The sequence below is a fragment of the Lepisma saccharinum genome, chromosome 22, assembly GCF_977018435.1.
Source record: "Lepisma saccharinum chromosome 22, izLepSacc3.1, whole genome shotgun sequence".
Classification (NCBI taxonomy): Eukaryota; Metazoa; Arthropoda; class Insecta; order Zygentoma; family Lepismatidae; genus Lepisma; species Lepisma saccharinum.
The window spans coordinates 30,578,138-30,596,826 of record NC_139250.1 but is presented as its reverse complement, the minus strand read 5'-3'; the positions used below and the strand labels follow the sequence as shown (position 1 = coordinate 30,596,826).

Genomic DNA, 18,689 nt, shown 5'->3' with positions numbered 1-18,689 from the left:
ATCATGCTGTGGATAATGGAGTAGACAAATTGACTCGTAGGATATCTTGCTGTGGATAATGGAGTAGACAAATTGACTCGTAGGATATCTTGGTGTCGATAATGGAGTAGACAAATTGACTCGTAGGATATCTTGCTGTGGATAATGGAGTAGACAAATTGACTCGTAGGATATCTTGGTGTCGATAATGGAGTAGACAAATTGACTCGTAGGATATCTTGGTGTGCATAATGGAGTAGACAAATTGACTCGTACGATATCTTGATGTGGATAATGGAGTAAACAAATTGACTCGTAGGATATCTTGGTGTGGATAATGGAGTAGACAAATTGACTCGTAGAATATCTTGCTGTGGATAATGGAGTAGACAAATTGACTCGTAGGATATCTTGCTGTGGATAATGGAGTAGACAAATGTTTCTGAAAAACTTCTAGACTAAGCCAGTCTATGCAACATCATTTCCCTAGATAATCTGAAATACTTCCAGTTTGCATATGCTTTTCCTCTACTGATTTTAAGTTTATTCAGTACCAAATACATAAGCGCAGATAGAAGCTGCACTTATCATTTCAAGAATACGTTTTGCACGCTTTGTCTAATTCTTTACCATACCCGTGTACCATAGAAGCAGGCGAATATTTATCATAGTCCCCTGAGACCCGTAGAAAGGATGTTAGTGAGTGTTGCTTTCCTTAATTTCTAAATGAACGCGATACCATTACTATATAAACTTAGAGAACACGTAGAAAGTACATAGGTTCAAAAAATATAAAGGCATTGTACATACTTTTCTCACATTGTTACTTAGACAACGTATCAATATTTTTTTCTTCTCTTCATGTCTTTGCCATCATCACTTCTGCAGTTGTGGATATTCTGAAATAGATTGATTGATTTGGTGTTTGTAGTCCACTTTATGCACAGTAAGGCTAATCGGGACTGGACCTGCAGTTTAAAGTGGAATCAGAAACACTGTGTGCCTCCAGCGGGGATATAACCCGTGACCCCTTGATTACAAGGCGACGACGCTACCACTGCACGATCGGGAAGCCCAAACTGAAATAGAGAAAGTACCCGTACAAGTTGGTAGAACAGGTCAATTAACTTCAGTTTCTGAAGTAGTTGAGATAAATATAGTTGGGGCGATCGTTACTAGAGCAAATCTGTATAATCATGATGAAATGAAGCGCAAAGACATACGAGAAGACGATCTCGTAGTAGCAGAACAGGCAAGAGGCGCTATTCCTCGGATTGTAGCAAGAGACAAGAGATCTCGTTCTCAAAATGAACCAAAGTTTATATTTCCGAATACTTCCCCAGAATGTGGAAGTGAGGTTGTTGACTGGGAATCTATAGCAAGATGTTAAGGTGGGGACGTTTGCCCAGCACAGCAAATAGGGAAGATACAACATTTTGTATTTCAGTTGGGCATTACTGGTTTTGCCAATAAGCAAGTCGAATTATTTCATGGCCTCAGTAACAACCTTTATCGCAACAGCCAGTGAGGGTCAGGGCCTACCTACCGAGATGTTGCAGGATGACGTGTGGTCAGCACGATGAGCCCCCAGTCATTGTTGTAGGTTTTCATGACCGAGTTACAGTCAGCAATTTCCTCACGATGGTGGGTGGCCACCTATCCCATACACAGGCCGAAATCTCAGGAGAGAGATGTTACGCTTGCCCTCAGGAGACTCAAACCTGCGCGCGTCCTGTAGTCGGAACCCAAAGCAAGACGCCTTAGACCAAATCCCGACGTTCTGGAGGGACAAATTCGGGAAATTTCCGGTACAGGAAATTTTCGAAATTAGTCATTGCTTTGGAATTTCTAACATGTTATTACATATTTACCTGTAAATAAAAACAATAGGATTTTAACATAGTTTTGATAGTAGTTAGTAAACTTTCCAACTACTGTTCTAATTCCTGCTATTATTATTATTAACATGCAAATATCTTCCCCCAAAACGGTGCATATCCTTGCGTATCCTGTTTACTTTTGAATTCCACGATAGGCATAATTCGTAACATCATTTCGCCACACAATATTGTATAAACCGACTTCTTTGTGACCGACACGCAAGACCCGCCCACAGTGCCCATGGGAAGGTTGACGGCGTTGACGGCGTTGACGCTCGCACGGTGCATTTCCCAGAACATACATATAGATGGCAGCACATGCGGCCGGGCGAGAAAAATAAACACGACAACCGAATCAACATCTGGTACAAAGCTCTAATCCCTTCAGGCATACTGGTGCATCAAGTCGATTCAATTACACACGAGTTCTCGACAACATTATTCAGGCTTGTGACATGTCGAAACAATGCAGAGTTACTTGAAGTAAACTAAAGCTGCATTTTGTACGTAAACGCGGTAAGTTCTATGAGCACAGTGATTTTATTTGTTATAGACTTTTTAACAAACTGCTGATGAGGATTACATGTAATATTATCATAATTCGTTTGATTTGGTATATTTTACTGCGCTTTTTTGTCACTTTTGACTAATCGCGAAGATTAGGATGAGTGATGATATGATGATATTCACGAAGGGACACTCACAAAGAACGCTTATGCCTAGACTGGGATCTCTGGTGTCGTAGTGCGCTGTGCTAATCACTACGCCACGTAGGTCGGCTAATATATCATAATATCATTTGAATCCGATGTCACTATGCCACATTTTATCTTTCTAGCATTCGTAGTACCAAAATAGGAAAATCGAGATAACTAATGTTTATTTTATCTTTAACTTGCTGATTCCCCGGCGTTGCCCGGGTATTTTTTTATCCCAATCTTCTATTAGACAGGAAAATAATGAATTCTAACTATATTTAGAATGAACTTGGAGTTGAACGGCATTGGGAGTGTCTCTATTCATCTTAGCGACCCCGTAAACTATGCATTCCACACTAACATCAGTCGTTTTACATGTCAACCCCTTTCCACCCCCTCCCCTAGGGGTACCAGCGGTGTCTTGGAGTTGAACGGCATTGGGAGAGTCACTGTTCATCTTAGCGACCCCAAAAACTATGGATTCCACACTAATATGTGTCGTTTTCGATTATTTTTAAGTCACCCCCTTCCCACTCCCACCCCTAGGGATGCCAGGGTTGTCTTACCCTCACAGTATTTCTTTCCAGATTGTAAGTCATATGTGTACCAAGTTTGGTCATCGTGAATGTCACCAATTAGCTTAGAGACTCCGAAAACTATGGATTCGACACTAATCTAGGTAATTTTTTACATTTTATTTTTCACCCCCTCTCACCCTCCATCCCGATAGGTGATGAATTTGAAGTTGAATGGCATTGGGAGAGTCTATTCATCTTAGCGACCCCCCAAAACTATTTATTCCACATTAATGTCGGTCATGTTTTATTATTTTTACATATCACCCCCTCCAACCCCCACCCCTAAGGGTGCCAGGGGTGTCTTACCCCCACAGTATTTCTTTCGAGATTTCAAGTGATACGCGTACCAATTTGGTAGAAATCGCTCCAGGCGTTCGAGAGTTATGCCTGAACAAACACACACACATCCATTTTTATATATTAGAAGATATAAATTAAGATTACGATTGCCTTATCACCATTTTACCCTGAAAATATATTTCTATTATTGCCGACCACTGTAGCGGAGTGGTTAGCACAGCGTACTACGACTCCAGGATTCCAATCTCAGCCCTGGCATGGATTGGTCTTCTCTATGATTGTATCTTTATCACTTTCTTATCATCACTCATCCTCATATTCGCGATTAGCAGAAAGGGACAGAATGGGGAAGTAAAATCAATCAATCAATATTTCTATTTTTATTTGTTACAATCGCTATTGACGTGTGTTGTCAATTTTCGACTATCATTGACAGGCAGAAGGACGATCAATTTGATTTGATTGTTATTTAGTGTCGCTTTCTGCAATTTTTGACTAATCGCGACGATTAGGATGAACAGCAATAGAATTAAGTTCATGAAGGGGCACTCATAAAGATCGCCAATGCTCAGGGAGGGCCATAAAGATATTACAAATCCCATTATACGAGAACCTGATATTTCTTTCGGTGTACCAAATTACGAAATGAAGCTATATAAATTAGATGGATATAGTAAGAAGCACAATCCAACGTCTATATCTCATTCAGGATTCGAACTCAAGACCCCTCGCTCCGTAGAGCTACGATGGCTGCTGAAAAAGTTTCTGCAATCAATATGAAAAAAGGCATGTGAAATTCTGAGAATGGCTTTATTGTTTTTCGAAGTATTCACCCTTAAGATCGATACACTTTTGCATACGCTCAAAACAATTTTGAAAGCATTTTACCACTTTGAAGCTGATACCTCAGAAACCTCTGTTCGGAATGCGTCAATAGCTGCTTCAGGCGACACAAATCGCTCACCACGGATCTTATTTTTTATGTGTGGGAACAAAAAGAAGTCATTAGGTGATAAATCAGGTGAGTACGGACAATGGGTCATTAATTCGACATTTTTAATGGACAAAAAATCAACAGTTTGGTGTGCTGAGTGGGAACTGGCGTTGTCGTGGTGAAGAATAATGCGACGATTGATTTTGTTGTACGCAATTCATTGATGACCTCTGGCAAACAAATTGTTGTATATCACTCAGCATTTACAGCCCTTCGATCGTCTAAAGCTATTGTTGCCACATGTCCGGTATAACCGAAGAAACAAGCAATCATTTGCTTGGCAGCACTCCTCGAACGAACAACTTTTGTTGGTTTCGGCTCATTTTGAAACACCCAAACAGTAGATTGCTCTTTAGTTTCGGGTTCGTATGAATAGATCCAAGTTTCGTCTCCTGTAACGATGTACTACACCAAATTTGACTTGCCTCGGTTTAAATTTTTGAGCATTTCTTCACATCAATTTACACGAGCCTGTTTTTGAGCTTCGGTCACGTTGTGTGGGATCCAACGGCTTGAAAGTTTCCGTACGTTCAGATGACCATGCAAAATCGTATGTATTGCTTTCATGTCAATGTTCAAGGATGCCTGAATCTCACGGTATGTCACATGCCGATCTCTCTCAATCATTTCACGCACAGCATCAACATTACTGGCAACAACAGACGTGGATGGACGACCTTCACGAAATTCATCCCTGGGAAATGTGCGACCACGCTGGAATTCCGAAAACCAATTGTACACAGTCCTATTGGATGGTGCTTAATCCCCAAAAGCCAAATGAAGTCGCTCGATGCGTTTCGGTGTTATACTACATTTGAAATCATTAAAAATCATTGCCCGAAAGTGTTCAGGAGAAATTTCGATTTTTCACACGAAACTACTTCTTCAAACTGCTGTGAGAAATAAACGAATATGCTTAAACAAACAATCAAAGATAATTTAAGCATATAAAAGGTATATTCTTCCGATTTTTATAATAGCGGAACACTAGCGCTACTGTTGATGGTAGTTTGCAGAAACGTTTCCAGCAGCCCTCGTATACGCTAACGACTTCATTGCAGAGATAGGACTTCTAAGCCTACTAGTAATTTAATTGATAGATTCATTACGACCCAGTACCTCTGTGGAAAGGATGCTCGTTTAAAAATGGACTCTTTGCCGTTGTCGTGAGGAAAATATTCTCATTCATTTCAATTTTCAGAATATGTCATTTTTCATAACAGTATTCCACAATTTGAGAGATTCGTATCTTTTCCAGGTAAAATAAGATTGAATTGAAAAATTCCAAAAGATGAAGAAACGTCCATGGTCCGTAATAAATTGGTTTCTATCCTTTTCGGTTCTCCCACGTGTCCCAGTTCGAGCGCTCGCTTCTTTTCTCTTCCTTCTCTCCGCATCTCACCCCTCCTCTCTCTCTCTCGTATTTCCTTCTCCACAAAAACAGTTGTCAGAGATGTTTCTAGGACTTTATTTGTCTTCAAGGGCATCTCTTATTCTTGTGACAAAGAATTCAAGCAGGAAAACTGTTGACATTTACCGAAAACAAGGATATGAAAACAACAATTTTTTTCCTGGAAAATCTAAGCCTTCTCTTTCACAGTATAGTCCCATCGTGATATTTATACAAATGTGGCTGTAAATAGGTCATTCTTAGAGGAATAATATTGTTTTGTCAAAGTTAAAATGTTTGCTTGTAAGTCAACTATGCTATATGCTTACATAGGCTAATCGGTACTGGTCCTACAGTTTGAAGTGGGGTCTGAACCATTGTGCAATGTGCCTCCACCGGGATCGGACCATTGATCTCTTGATTATAAGCCGATAGCGTAATCATTACGTTACTGGAAAGCTTAATATTGTGTACGCAGCAATAACTATTAACCCATAACTGGCGTGGTGCCAGATTGTAACGCAAAGGGCGTGGTGTGGTCCCGTGGACCAACAACTTGAATTCACTATTTCCATAAGCTATCGAAACAGTAGCGAACTTTTTGACAAATTATCATGTATTTTGGGCCTTCTTTATGGAATTATGATAATTTTTTGTTCACTATTTCCGTTATTGCGGTATTTATTACACAATTTATTTAACACTAGAAAAATCTGTTCATTTTTCGTAAACGGCTCTGTCAATACATTTTCAGGTGACTGTAAGATACAATAATTTATTTATTTATTTATTTATTTATTTACTCAGAGTATCAGATACAGTCTTATTTGGCCATTTTACATTGGAACAACATAAAGTAGTAACAAAAAATAACAAAAGATAAAAACAATATCAAGATGGGATAGATTTACATGTTCTTGGTCAGTAATATACAAAAATTACGTTCTGGAAGGAAAATATCTACATTCATCGGAAGTTTGTTGTAGATTTCTGGGAGCCTGTAAAACAAGGAGCGGTGTAGAAGGGATAGCCTAGTGGTTGGGTTGTGGAAGAGTTGCAGGTTGCGCGTTTGCGTTTGGGGTACCCTAAGTGTGAATTCACTGATTAGGAGATCTGTTCTGATTTTGCCATTTATTATCTTGTATAAAAATTTCATGTCAGCTAGATCACGACGAAAGGATAGAGTGTGAATATTCAGAGCAGCCATGGTGTCTGATTTGGATGTTGTTGTTCAATTATCACAGAATATACATGCAGTTACTTCAAGAAAACAAAAAAAAATCACACAAACAAATTCTGCACAATGTCAAAATGAGGGGGAAAATATAATTGATCGTAGTCAGTGGAGATAAGTACTTCATTATCTCTTTTATCAGACTCCAGATCTGAAAAATATCTTCCGCTTGCAACTTATTCAAGTTTATTTTTTTATTTCAAGAATATTTTTACTAAAAAACGGATTGTCAACTCATATTTTCGAACAAGGTTACTTGCCAAAAGACTTAGGCAAACGGCGTCGCGTTGACCATGGGACCCCCAGGTGTCTATTGCTCTGAAACTAAAACACTGCTAGCGAAGTGGCGCCGGCAGGTTACGTGATATTCCAAAATATAAAGCTACTGAAAATTAGAGGGAAGTGCATGTTATTGCTTCAGAGAACGAGAACGTTGTTCTAGGCCTCGCGTCCCAGGGACGACGCCTCGGCAGTCACGGGTTAATGTTATATAATTGGATTTTGGACGTTTAAAGGGAAATTGCAATTTTTGTCCAGTCGGTATGGTGTCTGACTGTCACGCAGGAGACCCGGGTTCGATTTCCATGGAGGGTGATCTAAGGTGTACCAAATTTCTATATATATATATACAGGGTGTTTCTAAAGGTCGTTTACAACGCTTGGGAGGTGATTCCTCACACGAAAACAAGCAAAAAGTCTAAGTTCCATTTTTACGACAGAGGCTTCGTTTCCGAGATAGGAGCCTCGCAAAAGGTGACAAAGTGAACGTCACACTTAACTGGGACGAATACTATCACAGATAGAGAGGCGGTTCCAAGGGAATCATAAAGGAATCGTATGTGCTCAGTCCGGAAGTCACTATGAAAAGTTCACTGCACGCATGCGCAATGGAGTCCTCAGAGGAATTGGGGATTTCCAGCAACAACAATGCATGGAAAAGGTATGTAACGCAGCAAGAAGGACCGTGACAATGAGAAATGCGTTCAAGACAACACATCCCGACCTCAAACATCAAAACATGAGCACCGAACACAAAATCCGAAAAGTTGAGCACGGTTGCATACCCCAGTTACACGCGAGGAATGAACGAATCATGTCATGTGGCATACGAGAGACAGGAGGAGGGAAAGAAAAACACAATATCAGATGATTGCGACAACGTGTATTTTTACACGCGACAACTACGTAATATCCCCCCCCCCCACACACACAACAAACAACAAATGCTACAATATCTTACGCACAGACAGTCCGTGTCACTGTACACCAACTGAAGATGTCACTTTCACCACACAAAGGGGGTGGGGAGCAATACCAAAAGTGTTCTCACTGGTATTTGCCGAGGGCAATAATCACAGACGGTTTTCAAAATGTCTGCCGTTTACTTCTACGCAGAGATGACAGCGACGAATCAAGGATTGTCGAGTACGAGCAAACAAGCCAGGTGTATCTGCTACCGTCGCGGCGGCGACGTTGATGCGAGCAACGAGGTCCTCAGCTGATGTGACAGGTGTGTCGTATACGAGGGTTTTCATTTCTCCCCAGAAGAAAAAAATCGAGAGGGTTGAGATCTGGCGACCTCGGTGGCCAAGGCACAGGCTCATCCCTACCAATGAACCTATTGCGAAACACGTCATGCAGGAAATGTCGTACATTACGATCGAAATGAGCTGGTGCACCATCGTGTTGGTACCACATTTCTTGCCGCAGTGCCAAAGGCACGGTCTCCAACAGTTCAGGCAGAACCTCACTAAGAAATGCATGATACGTGCGACCATTCAGGCGAACAGGGAGAATGTATGGTCCAATTAAATGATCATGTACTATCCCGCACCACACATTCACTGAAAACCTGTGCTGGTGATGGGCCACAAAAAGTGCATGTGGGTTGTCAAAGTCCCATACATGACTGTTTCTACTATTGAAGACATCCATCTTTGTGAAAATGGCTTCATCTGTCCACAATACGTTTGCCCCGAAGTGAGGGTTTGTGTCCAGCTGATGCAACAACCATTGGCAAAACTCCATACGAGGGCGAAAGTCACGAGGTAACAGTTCTTGTACTTTCTGCAGTTTAAAAGGGTGCATTCCTTCCTCTGACAACACTCGCCAAACATTCACATGAGACGTGTTTCGTGCCCGAGCGAGCACTCGCGTACTGGTGCCAGGATGTTCTGCGACCGCTGTTAACACATCTTCTGCAAACTGATGTGTGCGTACACTTCGGGGTCTTCCAACTTCTTGTCGCGGTGGTAACACTGACCCTGTTTCACGCAGTCGACTGTCCACTACCTGAAAGAAGGTGTGAGACGGTAAACGTCTATGTGGAAAGCGTTCTCCATAAAGACGCCTTGCCTCACGGCTATTACCACGTGCCTCCCCATACATGAGATGCATGTCTGCTAGCTGCTGGGTCGTATACGCAGCCATCTGTGTAATAGGGAGCTGGAACTGCAAAGTATTGTTTTTGTTTAACACTGGCACACTGCACAAATTGGCCGTATCACCGTACGAACACCACAGACCAATTGTTGCGATACTTGACTTGCCCACTCCACCACGTCAACTTCTTTCAATGCAACATACTAGTACTCTTCAATGCGTATGACAACCTAGAGCGAACTGCTGATCATATCCCAGCACCTGCAACACGATTGGGACGACTGCCGGAGAGAACCAACCCTTCGAGCTCCTCTCGCGGGAACAGCAGTCATGAAGGTCAAACGTAGACTACGAGAGCCAGACTTGCCTGTGCAGCGCTTCCAAAACTGGTCTCTTTTACGTCACAATGATCGCGTGCGAACACTTTTGGTATTGCTCCCCACCCCCTTTGTGTGGTGAAAGTGACATCTTCAGTTGGTGTACAGTGACACGGACTGTCTGTGCGTAAGATATTGTAGCATTTGTTGTTTGTTGTGTGTATGTGGGGGGGGGGGATATTACGTAGTTGTCGCGTGTAAAAATACACGTTGTCGCAATCATCTGATATTGTGTTTTTCTTTCCCTCCTCCTGTCTCTCGTATGCCACATGACATGATTCGTTCATTCCTCGCGTGTAACTGGGGTATGCAACCGTGCTCAACTTTTCGGATTTTGTGTTCGGTGCTCATGTTTTGATGTTTGAGGTCGGGATGTGTTGTCTTGAACGCATTTCTCATTGTCACGGTCCTTCTTGCTGCGTTACATACCTTTTCCATGCATTGTTGTTGCTGGAAATCCCCAATTCCTCTGAGGACTCCATTGCGCATGCGTGCAGTGAACTTTTCATAGTGACTTCCGGACTGAGCACATACGATTCCTTTATGATTCCCTTGGAACCGCCTCTCTATCTGTGATAGTATTCGTCCCAGTTAAGTGTGACGTTCACTTTGTCACCTTTTGCGAGGCTCCTATCTCGGAAACGAAGCCTCTGTCGTAAAAATGGAACTTAGACTTTTTGCTTGTTTTCGTGTGAGGAATCACCTCCCAATCGTTGTAAACGACCTTTAGAAACACCCTGTATATATAAATGGATGTATATGTATATACGCGTATGTGTGTGTTCGTTTGTTCAGCAATAACTCTCGAACGCCTGGGGCGATTTCAACCAAACTTGGTATGCGTATCACTTGCAATCTGGAAAGAAATACTGTGAGGATAAGACACCCCTGGCACCCATAGGGGTGGGGTGGGAAGGGGTGACATGGAAAAATAATTCAGAACCACCGATAATTAAATTCCGCGCAAACAGACATCCGTGACTCTATGCAATCCGCACAACGATAGTGTTTCTCGGGTTGTCTAACATTCAGGCTGTGTTACGAGATAAATCCAGTTTTCGTGACACTCCCAATGCGGTTCAACTCCAAGTTCATCACTTATCGGCATGAGGGGTGAAAAATAAAATGCCACAAAGGACCTAGATTAGTGTCGAATCCATAGTTTTCGGAGTCGCTAAGTTAATTGGTGACATTCACGATCACATTTAAAATTAGTTAAATTTTACACTATAGTTAGAATTCATTATTTTCCTGTCTAATACAAGATTGGGATAAACGCAGGTTAATCAGCTAGCATGTTATAAAATAATGTAAGTATTTTATCCTCCTCATTCTTAAGGAACATTAAAACTATATAAAATCTTCAACTGGATATTCGTTTACGCTTTCCTGCCAATTTTACATTTTTTATTTCCTATTGGTTTTATTTATGTTCCGTTTTCTAATTTCCCCCTTAGAATTTCGTTTTCAAGGCGAAAATAGACAACTGAACATACACAATCACAAAATGTAAAATTTGCGGCAAAGTCTAAACGAATGTCCAGTTGAATATGTCAGAATAAGAATAATGTGTAAAAAGGATTAAGTTTATTTAACATATCAGTCCGTCCTTATATGTTGCCATTGTGCTTTTAAAGGTTAGGAAAAATAAACATTTTATATTTATTTAGCCTTATACATAGCGATACCTGTCTGCTATGAAAGCAGTAACGTTAGAGTCAGTGGCGACAATTGGGTTCCAAAACTGGGGGCAAGGACAGTTTATTTTCCCTTAGTAGATATGGTTTAGCATAGTGGGGGCAAAAGTGGTTAAAAGTAAGGGGTAACTGCCCCCTCGCCCACCTAATCGCCGCCACTGTTTTTGATGTAGCAACTTCTCGCACCTAATACAACGTAACTTAAATGTAAATAATAATACCGAGCGTAACAGAGTCCGAAAGGTGCATAATCTGAACGTTATATTATAAATAATTTGTAGAGAATATTAACGAAACAAGAAAGAAGAAATTCCCCCTGACCTTTTAAAAATATATTACTTTTGAATGACAGTTAAAAATCGATAGTTTCAATGCACAGAAAGTAAACGAAAGTGCATTTCGTTTTGAACCGTAAAAAACCTCAACGGGTTTTTGGGATCAAACTTAGGCTGTGCCAGCCTAGAGCCACTCGCTTGTGCAAGAGGCACTTTTATACAAGTAAGGGAGGCTCGCCCCTGTGAAATAAAGAGAACACTTAACATTCGATATTTACACTTCGATTGACTGGTCTGGCAATGTCATGAGAACCATAGGAAAAAATAAAGAAATGTTCGTTTACCTCTGGCGTCCTGTAAAGATGTTCGTCTCGCTGACTTAGTAGGCATGGCACGGTCATGAAATGAAACTTCTTTAGGAAGCGCAACTCACCGCTATAACTACTTACGTATCAATCGATTGATAAATTGGAGGCAACAACTGTTCACTCGATAACTTTCTGATTACAACTGGGGCGAGATCTGGTCTCGCGATCTATTTATAGGGGATTCAAATTTCAGATCGTTAAAGCCGTTGAGCGAGTTCCGTTCTATCGTTAACCGTGCTTTTTGCATAAGGATGACGTTACGTTATTTCGACTGATTTCCTGTCGATTCCCATGTCAGCGGAGTTTTAAAGATCCGCTGAAGGTCGCCGGTGTAATAAGCGGTCAGTCAAAAAGTAAATGTAATCATTTTTTTTTATTTTTCACAGCAACAATAGAAAACTTATAATGATATCATTTTCCAACATAGTCCCCCTGCACTTCAATACACTTGGTCGAACGTTCCACAAGCTTTCCGATACCCTGAGAAAAAAAGGTTTTCGGTTGAGCAGCAAGCCACGTATGCACCGCTTCCTTCACCTGTTGATCTGTGTCGAATCGACGGCCTTTTAAAGCATCTTTAAGTGGACCGAACAGATGGTAATCCGACGGGGCGAGATCGGGACAATATGCAGGATGCTCTAACACCTCGAAGCCCAGATTCTGAAGACTTTGAGTGGTGTTGGGGGCGGTATGGGAACGTGCGTTGTCATGCAACAAAAGAATGTCTTCCGACAATCGACCTCGTCGTTTGCTTCGAATTGCAAGCTTCAACTTGTTCGAAAGCATATCACTGTATCGTTCACTGTTTATTGTTGTCCCCTTTTCCACATAATGTTCCATAATTACCCCTTCTGAGTCCCAAAAAAGTGTGAGCATCACTTTTCCTGCAGAGTGTTGACGCTTGACTTTTTTTTCACTGGAGATTCAGGGTGTTTCCATTCCATGCTCTGGCGTTTGCTCTCAGGTTCGAAGTGATGGGTCCATGTTTCATCTCCAGTGATGATTCGTTTCAAAAAGGCTTCCCTTGCTGACAGTTTCTCACACGATTTCGCTTGTTCTCGTCAGTGAGTTCTTTAGTGACCCATCTCGCACACACTTTATGAAAGTTGAGCCTGTTATGGATAATTTCATATGCAGAACCATGACTAACGTGCATATGGTTTGCCACTTCATCAACAGTCACTCATCGGTTATTCAGAACCAGAGCACTGACTTACTCAATGTTGTCATCAGTAGTGGATGTGGCTGGACGACCTTCTCTTTCCTCGTCCTTCACACTTGTTCGACCGCTTTTGAACTTTTCAATCCACTGGTAAACACTCCGCAGCGATAAAACATTGTCACCGTATTGTGCTGAAAGTCTTCCATGGATTTCAGTTCCTGGTACACCTTCAGACCACAAAAAACGGATTACAGAACGCTGTTCTTCTCTGGTGCACACGGACAGTGGCGCAGAAAGCTGTACAGCCAACCTACGGAAGAAAACAAAAACATTGCATTTACTTTTTGACTAACCTAATAACTGCTTCCAGCGCTTCGCCGGACCCCTTGGCGAAGGGATTAGTTTATTGTGCTATGACGCGAAGGGTCCCGTGTTCGAGTCACGCCCTTGGCGTGATACAGAACATGTTTATCTCCACCAAAGTCATAGACGCACCCAGGAATATTGTATAAGGGTAGGGGTCAACAGCGTTTCCAGGAACATGTTTCTCGTTAAACATAACAAAACAAGCAAAGAAACTGGTGTTTAGATCTTATTCTGAAACAACAATTTTGGTGCGGGATGAATTGAAAGTCATACTAAAGGGCGCAACGATTGACAAATGATGCTGTGCCGTCCCAAAAAGTTATTCCTGTTATTTTAAAATTTATTCAAGCATGAGAAATTTTCCATTATAAAATTGTGCATGGGTGTTCTTTGTGAGTTTCCGTTGATCAATTTTATCATATCATCACTCATCCTCGTCGTTGCGATTAGCGAAAAGTGACAGAAAAGCGACACTAAATAACACTGTCGGCGATTGGCTTCCAAATCTGGGGGGTAAGGTGCCAAAACTGGGGGGGGGCAATGACAGTTTAATTTCCATAAGTTTTACCATAGTGCGGGGTCAAACGAAGCAAAAAGTGAGGGATAACTGCCCCCTCGGCACCCCTAATCATCGCTACTGCTAAATAACAAAAATGAAAAATTAAATCGAAATTTGCAAAAGTGTTTGTGGTAATTAATTTTGCATAAACTACAGGATATCATCGCCCCAGTAAATTGAGTTCCTACTTTTTAAATATAATAGTTTAGTTCTCCTGGCGTCAGTTATAATTGCTCTTGCTGCAATAAGACATTAAACAACACAAGTCCAAAATAGCGATGTGTCTGTAACTTGTGTTTCTTTGAAAAAAGTTTCACCGTTACCTTTTTTTAGACCAAAGCCAACGTTCGCTAAACATAAAAACGCTTTCATCACTTAAGGAATTCCAGTATGGGGAAGGAGAGAAAAAACAACACTAGAATAAATCCACGCCTGTCGTTACCATGGCAACAGTGACGGAAGTTTTAATAGCAGTGAGCAGCAATGTAGTCAACAAGATGTGCTTCAAGGGGGGAAGGATGAGAAACAAAGCTCACCACGAAGGCGTCGCTCTGTTTCGAGTTTTTTACTGGGCAAGCTTATTTATTTTCTTCTCTCTACACCCTTCAGTCTTTCATAACTTTTAAATATACGAGGGACATTCAAAAATATATGACGGACTGTATAGTTGAAGTCCTGATTCGAACGCTCCTTTACATTAAAGAAAGTTCCGAAAGATCAGTTTCCCACTGACAACCATATGTCAAGTTCACGTGAAGCCCAGTAAATCGTCCCCTCAAGCATTTCACACCAATACTGCGTTCCTTCCCCTTGGATCCACAGGTGAAGTCCAATGAAAACCCACGAGGTTGTCCTCCTGGTATCCACAAGTACGAAATACACTTTCGAAATAAAAGAAAAACCGCAAAATGTTCAACTTTACGTTTATTATAGACACGCACGTATATCATGTAAGACTAAAATTACAATTAAAAATACTTTCGAACGATACAGCACGAGATGCGTAAGCCTATCTTTCCCGTAACGCGAATCACCTCTTGCTACTTCAAATCTCTCCGCGCAACTACTAACCGTTTTTCTGGAAGGCGAAAACACCTCCCCAGTTATACAGTGTTACCAGACACAATAACCTTTTAATACAAGGAAGTTGATAAAAGCAAACAGTAATATATTAGAAATGTACAGTAATCTGGCACAGATAATTTAGGTATGTGGTGGCAACAATGCAATGAAAAGCGCGTGATCTTCTCACACCACAAGAGTTTAAATAAATCAACAATGGCTTTCAAAATATAAGAGAAACGAACGGCGTTTGCCAGAAACATGAAACAACAAATAGATATAAAGTATTTAACTCAGAAATTATTAACTTTGGCTTCACTAACTTCATTAAAATTAAACTTAGAACAATCTTTAGAACATTTAAAGGCAAATATATTTATGAATATATATATATATGAATTATGAACTGTATAATACTAACTATAATGAGCATGAAATAATAATATAAGATATAATAATAATAATAATATAAAACCACGAAGTAATGGCAAACTCGGGGTCATTACACCCACTTCCCAATACGGTAGTCTTTAATGAAATTCCGACAAATATTGAGAATACTAATGTATTGCAGCCACAGAACAGCAGTGTCCTGTTATCTTTCAGAGTTGAACCAACTGTAGATCAGCACCTCAGAGCTTGAACTTACATTAGAGTCTACTTCTGAATTGAGCAGGCAAACGATTTATTGAACGTGTGTCAGAAATATGTTCATTTGCAACGCACTTTGCTTCTTTAAGTAGCGTGAAGAGTGCTGCATAAACTATGAAATGACCTCTTGTGCTTCTGGCTATGGCGTTTTCGGATTCATTTGATTCGTTTTAGTTTATATTACGTCTCTTTTCTGCCACGTTTGGCTAATTGCGAAGACGAGGACTGATTATAATATGGTGAAATGGATGAAGGGACAATATGGACGACAGCACGAGCTCCAGAGAGGATTATACTGACTGTGAATCCATACCCCAGAGTCTCGCTAATCTTGAAAATGCAGTTTAAGGTGTACTGCTTGGAAGTGAGGCGCTTTTCCGGTAATCATAGATTTAGCAGTATTACCTCCGTAAATGATCTCAAGGATTTGTTGAAGACCTGAATCTGCCAATAGATAAACACCACATCTCAGGAAACTTATCTTGACATGAAGACCATCCAGCCTTAGTATGGGCTACTTCAGAGGACTATCAGAGTTCTCATTGGCTACGATACAGAGTGCTTTCAAAAATTGGTTGATCAAATGTGATGATGTTTGTGTGATTTACCTCTTTGATTGCCCACAAATACAGTGCAATGTGAATTGAATGCACATCTGGAAGCAAAGAAATCGCTGGTCTCCCTGCATGATCACCTTTTCCGTTTATTTACCGCTGGACCTGCCACAGAAGGACTCGTGTTGTGTCGTCCATATATGTTTGTGATTGTCCATTCATTCATCCTTGTCTACGTGATTGACGCAGTGGTAGTGTTGTTGCCTTATAATCATGGGGTCCCGGGTTCTATACCTGGTAGAGGCACATTGCACAGTGGTTCAGATCCCACTTTAAACTGTAGGTCTAGTCCCGATTAGCCTTACTGTGCATAAAGTGCACTTACAACACCAACTCAATCAATCAATTATCTTCGTGATTAGCCAAAATTGGCAGGAAAACGACCTAATATAAACTAAAACAAATCAAGTCAATTCGAAAAAGCAATAGCCAGAGGCACAACGGGTCATTTCATAGTTTATGCAGCACTCTTCACGCTACTTAAAGAAGCAAAGTGCATTGCAAATGAACATATTTCTGACACACGTTCAATAAATCGTTTGCCTGCTCAATTCAGAAGTAGACTCTAATGTAAGTTCAAGCTCTGAGGTGCTGATCTACAGTTGGTTCAACTCTGAAAGATAACAGGACACTGTGTTCTGTGGCTGCAATACATTAGTATGCTCAATATTTGTCGGAATTTCATTAAAGCCTACCGTATTGGGAAGTGGGCTTTACATCTTGAATCAGTTACGCAAATGTTCTCCTTTTGCTGCATCAGGGGCAACACCTGTGCTACAAGTGTGCGGCTATATGTAGAGGAAATGATGAAATTTAAAATTTTGGAACCAGGTATCTACGAAAAATTCTGCAATGTACTCTAAGGCAAAGTCACCGGTTTAGAACCGTATCTTACCATATCATATTAGTTCAATGTATTGACAGTGGCTGTGATTAGGATGGGGGGTATGGGGAGCAGCCCCCTCATACACACACTTGTTAATGTTAATCCTTGTCTACCAGTATATTTGACCCAAAATCATCTGCCCGAATTCTATTTTCAATACGTTTCTATGTATTTGCAGTCAGTAGAAAGTAAACTATCCTTGCCCCCTCCCCCTGATCACTTAAGACACCTAATCGCCGCCACTGTGGGCATACATTCTAAACAACAAAAACAACATGTAAGTAACAAACGTCTCGTAAACGAAACACTGCATAAAACAATGTATTACGTTCTCATCAATATCATAATCGCGCTACGACGCCAGTGGTCCCTGATTCGAATCCCGGCCTGGGCATGGATGTTTGTGCGTTTCCATTCATCAATTTCATCATATCATCACTCATTCCCATCTTCGCAAATTAGCCAAAAGTGGTACAAAAGTGAAGTAAAATAAAGCAAATCAACCAATATCATAGGAAATGGAACACGTAAATTTAGGGAAACGCATGACTCAGGATTAAACTAAATATCTCCTCAACCACTGACTCTAAAGACACGAAACAAACACCAATAACTAAAGGAAATCATAAGCTATGAATTTGGTTCAGTGACTTTAGGACATCAATTACATAGTTTCTTACATATTGGCTATGTTTTGTGTCAGAAACCAACTTTTATGCTAATTCTAAAAATTAAGGAAATATTTGAATCTTTCTAATTCAATTAAGATTGATGGTAGCTCTTTCAAACAAAAACCATAATTTAGCAAATCTTCTGTTCTTTCATTTTGGTTATCTTCATCTTTTGTGTACAATGCACCGTTTTTGAGATATATATTTTTTTAAATTTTAAGTGAATTTTTTGCCGCCATTTTCCAAGATGGCAGATTTTTTATATATATTAATCACTATACCATTCCCCACAAATTTGGCACAAAAAACATTTATGTTGCCATTATTTCCGGGTGAAACCGTATATTTCCTCTACTATTATCTTTGCTAGGTTGTGTCATTGTGTTGTGCTATTTTGTTTTAAACAATGTGGTGACCTTGGGAGTGTAACGTCTTCGCAGTTCGTGTCGCATGTCTAAACGCTGCAGGCACATGTAGCAACAGCGCTTCTCAGATATTTGCTTATTCTCCTCGCTATATCTAGAATCATCTTCAGGGTCGTTGATTTAGTATACTGTTCAAGGTCT

General features: G+C 40.6%; 1 protein-coding gene across 1 annotated transcript in view; it reads left to right on the top strand.

Annotated features, from left to right (window-relative positions):
* Positions 1-18,689, top strand: part of LOC146004630 (neurensin-1-like) — a 318,268-nt gene that overhangs the window by 9,438 nt on the left and 290,141 nt on the right. The window lies entirely within an intron of this gene.